The sequence below is a fragment of the Odocoileus virginianus genome, chromosome 21, assembly GCF_023699985.2.
Source record: "Odocoileus virginianus isolate 20LAN1187 ecotype Illinois chromosome 21, Ovbor_1.2, whole genome shotgun sequence".
Lineage (NCBI taxonomy): Eukaryota > Metazoa > Chordata > Mammalia > Artiodactyla > Cervidae > Odocoileus > Odocoileus virginianus.
The window spans coordinates 8139922-8146297 of NC_069694.1; the positions used below are offsets into that span (position 1 = coordinate 8139922).

Consider the following 6376-nt stretch of genomic DNA (forward strand, 5'->3'; position numbering starts at 1 on the left):
CTAGCTCCAGGCCATCCCTGGAAAGCCCCAGGCCTTCCAGAGATTGGCCACCATCTTGGGACATGTCCCAGGTTAAGCTGGTCCTCCTGAAAGGGGGCTGTGTCTCAAGGGAGCAACCCCTTCCCAGGAGAGGGTAACAGCGAGACCCAGGGTTACACAGAAGCTGAAGGGCCAAGTAAGTGACTCCAGTTGGTCTCTGGCTCCCCTTAATAATGAGATGGGGAAATGGTAATGTATTCGACATGCCAACACAATGGAATGAGTTTCCAATCGCTCTAGGAACCTGCTTTGCTACAGAAAGGACCTTACTATTTATTAAATACTCTGACCAACAGACACAAAATATACTAATAGTTTTTTCTAATGTGCCATTGAACTATGGTGACAATGCAGAGAAAGCAGAGCCAGTTTTTGCTTTGGGAGAAAACAGTTTAGTTCGGGTTGAGAAACTGTGTTTGTAGTATTGTATCTCTTTTATTGCTACTAAATTTCCAGGAAGGAGAGTTGAGGGGGAAGCAAGGTCCCTCCCTTAGACAATGCCCTCCCTTATCAGGGCAGACTGCCGTCTGGTTTCCTGTCTCCAGCGCGGGCATTACTGTTTCAGATGAGAAACCGGCTCTAATAAGGGGACAGATCAGGCTTGAAAATGAGAATGCTGGAAGTTACCACAATCCTTCCCTTCCAACTCACTCCAACATGAATTCTGGCTGGAGTACTAACAGATATTAATTGTTTTATAACTCTAGGGATTTTCTTTTTTAAAGTTAGCACCAACTGAAGCACTTCAGAAAGAAACCCAATTTTCAAAATAATGTAATTCCTGGTATTTAAAGGGTGAGGTTGCTTTTATTTATTTTTCTTAAACACAACCAGGTGTGAAAATAGAGTAAGAAATGCCACCTTAAGACAGCTGTTCATCTATAGCAAAAATGTTGATTTGCACACATGAAGAAGGCAAATATCTAAAGAAGGGGATGGAGGGAGATGATTTACATGGCTTAGAGACTACCTTCTCTATGTAGACCGTCCACCTCCACCCCACCACTTTTTTTTAGTGATTATAACAACTATCAGATTGGTACAATTTTCCCTAATTGTTTAGCTTACATTTAAAAGCTTGCAGAATACTGATAAAATAATATTAGTTTCTAATCATCTCTATTAACCACCTCCCTCTCCCCATAAATAGGGAGGAAAGAATGACTTGAGAGTAAGCCAAATAAAGACTCCATCTACCAAATCTAGTTGGATTGTTAACAACTTTGGAGCTAAAATAAAATCTTACTTCAATTTGGGTTACTTGTGAATTCAGTTTAAAGATCTCCTGTCCTACAAGCAACTTAATATCGCGAGTCTGCTTCCTCCAAAGAAGAAAGGAAAAATCTCATTGAAATTTTCCAAACTGCCGTCTTTTTTTTTCATGGAAGGTTATCAATATCCTACTATTTGACCCTAGCAGCTTTCTTAATATCATACTGTGTATTTTCCTTTTTATCCATCAAGAAAAAATGTGATGGGTTGAGGTGCTAAAACCAAAACATTATGATGATGATGATGATGATGATCACCAATCTGGGGAAAGAATAAGGCCTGATGTGCTGCCTCAGAAACTTTTTCCATTAACTCCATTAGAGAACACTGTAGATAATTCCTCTAGATTTTAGAGAAAATCCCCATGTAAGAAGTTTAAGGGAGAAATCTGCCAAAAAACTTTTCTTTTCCAACCATTCTATGCAAACTTTGTTTCTGGGGAACCAAGAGAAAAATAGTTTGTTAAAGCAGGTTTTAAATAGTTAACACAGAAATCTGCTTACTCACAACTGACAGAATATACCAAAGAAAAAAAAAGGGGGGGTGGGGTGGAGATTATGAGAAAGTTGCTGTTGTAAAACAAAAACAAAGAGCATTCTCCTTCTGTTTTCAAAATATTAGGTTAAACATTTCCAAACTATCATTAAATGAACTTATTGCATTTCTCCTTTTCTTTGAGCTTTTTATTCTTAAAACAGTTTGGAAATCGGATGTAGGATACAGTAAAATCTTTGTCCTTAAAAAGAAATAATCCTGTAGGGCTCTTAATACATCTTACAATTTGTTTCAATACATGATGTCTCCCTTAAAACATAAGCAAGACTTCTTTAAAGTCAGTACAAGCAGTCCAAGACTGCTTGAGTTCTCCGTTCAGTGAAGCCTCCAATGCCTAGTGTCCGGTAATAAACGCAATATGAGCCACATCCTTCAGATCCTGCTAGACCTTCTGAACTGTAAGGTGTAACCCCATCCAAAATTGACAGCTCCGGGGCAAAATGCGTATCAATACTCAAAACAAGAAGGAAAAACAAACAAAACAACCTCCTTTAGATTTACAGCTAACACACACACACACACATATTTCTTGAAATCGAACTGATAAACTAAAAAAAAACACGTAAAAGTACTTATTCACCCATATAAACACATTGGAGCAAAGGGTGTACGTAAAAAGGTTAGCTGTCTTTTGTCATTATGACATAACACAGGCATCTTAAGCAATCCTAAGTGTGTGGAGACATGATAACTCCCTGGGTGGGGACCGGGAGTTTAAGGGCAGGGACCGTGGCCTAGTCTGGGCTACTGATCTACCAGAAAACAGCCTGAAACAGGAAAGAGCACACATATGCCACTTGGAATGTATGACGCAAACCCCAGCCTTGAAACAAAGAACAGGAAACAGCTCTGCAGGCTGCGCTGGAGAGAAAGCACAGAGAAACATTTAGCCGGCCCTCCCTGACCCTAGATTCATGAGCAGCTGGAGTTTTTTAAGACAACAACAGGGGGGTGGAGGTGTTTGTTCTATGGGTGTGAATAATAACACCAGCTTTGTGCAGGAGACCTGCCCTATTTACAAACAGGAGCTTCCACATACAGTAAACATCATAAGTGAACATGTGATTTTATCATATTCAAGCAGAAGCCACCTTCCTAATTAACACCAGCTTCCCTACCGATTTCTTCTGTCTCTTTCGCCCCCATCCCAATGGCTGGTCTCTAGCTACAGTCAAATCCTGGGTTGGGGTAATGCATACTGCACAGTCTCAGAGCATCAGGAGGAAGAGAGGGCACCGCAGCTGAGAATTCAGATGACACGGGGGTCATCCCACATAACCGAAATGGGACCAATTTTAAGTGTTCCTGAGCCACAGAACTAAACCCCAAGACAGAGTGTGGAGACGTCTAGAGTAATCCCAAAATTTCAGTCTTTTTAAACTGCAGAGTTGCAAAGATATTTGCACACCGCTGCACATCTGTTCTACACGTACACACATCTACAGAAATCCACCTTTTGATAATGCAATTCTGTTCCCGATATTTCATTTAATCCAACTGAAAAATTGTTATACAATCTGTAGAATAGAGTATTGATTTTTATAAGATGTTCTAAAATGTCTAGTTTCCTTTAGGTATTTGTAAGGTAGCAAAATCCATTACTAGTCCTTTCCCCATTATTTCTCTTTATTTTGTTAGCCAGTACTGTTTAGGTTCCCATTAGCAGAGATTTAAGAATCTGTGTGTAGATATAACTACAGGTAAAAAGAAAAAAAGGCAAAAAAAAAAAAAGGCATCACTGTGTCCATAGCAACCAGAAGGTTGGGTTTTAATTTAGAAACTTTGCAGTGAAAAAAACAATAGCTTTCTCCAAAGCTATGTTGCCTTTACATCTGACAAGGTTCTGTGGTCTAAGCAGTTAAGTTTTGTTATTCTCACGTTAGGATTTTCATACTTGCATTTTCCTTCAGGCAGGCAGAATGCTTCTTGTAGTCTATTTTCATTGACCTCACCCATGGTATATTAGGCTGCTTTTTTCTAACAGTTCTGCAGCAAACCCCACTGACTGTAGAAATTGAGATATCAGCTTCTTTAGGGAGCTGAACGAAATTAATCAAACATCCCATTTAAGGTTTCTGTGAACAGAATAAAGTCAATTTCCATACCCCATGTTTCAAGCCATGGAAGAAACACATCCACTCTTTAAAAAATACTAACTCACAAAATTTTCAAGATGTTAGTGTCATAAAATTGTTTTTCTCCTAAAAGCAAGTCTTCTCTTGGGTTATGCAGATTATCATCCGGATGAATTTCTCTTTTAAAAAAAATGCTCCTCAAATTCATACATACAAAGAACTCAGAAAAGGACAGCACAAAACTGTTCTGTGAAATAACCTATGATGAACAACTGCCTTATACCTTCTTGATTGTGTTTAATAATTAGACACTAAATCTAAATGAAGTCAGAATACCACTTCATACTTTTCTCTATAGACCAGACTCTTATGAGAATATAATCAATGTTTCAAATGTCTTGGATGACCTATCGAAAAATACATTCTGAGTTAGTAAAAAACAAATTCAGTGTACAATGTTTATTTTAGTGAAATACAAGAAGGTGAGCCATTACTAATTTCCCTTTAACCTGGCTTAGGGAAAAAAGTCCCATTCACACGGTCTTCATCTAGTTTTGCAGTAAAATTTAAAGTAGAATACTGTTCTCGCTTTTAGCTGCCAAAGAAGTAGCTATGACAATTCCAGGTATTGTCTGCCATCTCAAAGGCAGGTCCCAGGCGTCCAGGTCCAGAGATCCCTCCCTCGGTCCCCTCCCGGCTCGGGTCCCTAACACTGCAGGCAGGCGCCGAAGGCGTCCTCCGCCTCCAGCCACGCTGCAATCCTTCCTCCAGACACTGCGGCAGGTTCTCTCCTTGCACCCGAGGACGACTCTCCAAAGTCGGCCAGCTTTTCCCCCTGCCCTCAGGGATCCAGACGCCCTGGCCAGCTCCTGGACTCCAGGACCGAGAATGGGATGCTCCCTCCACTCCCGATCGCCCCAAGTTTCTTCCCAGAGGGCCCGCCAGCTGCTCCAAGTTTGCTCCGGCGACGGGTGAGCGGCAGCGCGCCCGGTCCGCGAAGGGGGGCGGCAGGGGGCGCAGGCTGGGGGCGGGGAGGGGGAGGGCGCGGGGGGGGGTGGGGGCCGAGGAGGGGGAGGAGCAGGAGCGCGCGGCCTCGGCGCTACCTTTCTCCAAACAACGCTGCCACACGCGGAGAACACTGAGATTTCTGGGGCTTTGGAGGGAATCGCGAGCGGGCAGGCGGGAGGCGGTCGGGGGACCACACAGGTGAGCCCCCGCCCGCGCCCTATCCCGGGCCGCGGCGGGCGCCGCTGGCCTCGCTCGTCGCTCCCGCAGATCTGCACGGCGGTTCTCCCCAATCCCACACTTTCCACCGCTGAACCCGGGGGCCCCCTCCCCCTCGCCTCCTCTTCCCACCCCCGCCCCCGGCTGCGAGGAGCTGTTGCACTTTCCCAAGCCCGGGGGCGCCCCCACCTCCGCGCTGCACCCCCAGCCCATTCACCGCAGGTCCCCCCCACTCACCCCGGGGGGGGAAAAAAAAGGAAGCCGGACTAGCCGAAAAGGGGGGCAGCGGGAGTCGGGGCGAGAAGGAAAGGTGAGAGAGAGGGGACTTACTTTTCGAGGCGCGGTGCTGAGCGCTGCAGGCGAGAAATGAAGGCCCGGATCCGGGCTGCCTGGAACCGCGCGGATGCAGTGGTGTCACCGCTCCAGGACGGGCGGCGGCCGCAGGGGACAGGGACGGGGACAGGCGCGCGTGCGGCGGGCGCGGCTCGGCTCGGCGGGCGCTCGCGCTGCGCTCCGGCTCGGGCCCGGGCTCCGCGCGGCTCCGCTCCTGGCTCCCCTCTGGCTCCTGGCACCAACTCCGGGCAGTCACATGACGCCGGCGCCGCTCGCTCTGCGAGCCTCCCAGGGCTGGCGGGGTAAGTAGAGGCTGGGACCCGGGGTGGGAGGGTCAGGGAGGGGAGAGGGAGCCGCCGCGGCCGCCCGGGCTGGGCGGGTCCCCACCCACTTGGGTGGAGGCAGCCGCCGGAGGGGTCGGCCGAGTCACTCGCGCAAACACGCACCCCGCCCTGCGCCCTTCCCCCGCCACCCCCGCCTCCCGCGCCGCCTCCGCCCCGCCCCGCCCAGTCACCCGGGGACGGCCTGACAGACACTCATTATTCCCCGGAGCCGGGCGCCGCCCCGCCGGCCCAACCTGTCCCGCGAGGCGCGGCGCGGCCGTGGGGCTGGGCGGGCGCCGCCCCCGCCCCCCGGAGTCCCCACCCGCGCCCCCTCCCGGCGCCCTCCGCCCTCGGCCCCGGAGCCCGCGGCCCCGCCCGGCCCGGCCCCGCCGCCGCGCCGCCGCCCGAGCCCGGGGGGAAGGAAGGGCGGCGCTGGCCGCTCCGGGCGTCACAGAGCAGCAGCAGCCCGCTGCGCCGCTTCCAAGACACACAGCCGGGCTCGCGGGCGAGCCGAGGCGGGGGACCTGGGGCGGTCGTGGCCATCAATCAGACGGC

The 6376-nt window shown here is 48.8% G+C and overlaps 1 protein-coding gene across 2 annotated transcripts in view; it reads right to left on the reverse strand.

The window, feature by feature from the left end:
* Positions 1–5581, reverse strand: part of KLF3 (KLF transcription factor 3) — a 35144-nt gene extending 29563 nt beyond the window's left edge. The window contains exon 1 of one of the 2 annotated variants that reach the window (XM_070452040.1): positions 5496–5581. The gene's annotated coding sequence lies outside the window, so the exon portion shown is untranslated. The remainder of the gene's footprint in view (positions 1–5495) is intronic. The other variant, XM_020916419.2, reaches the window with a different exon arrangement.
* Positions 5582–6376: the final 795 nt, after the last annotated feature.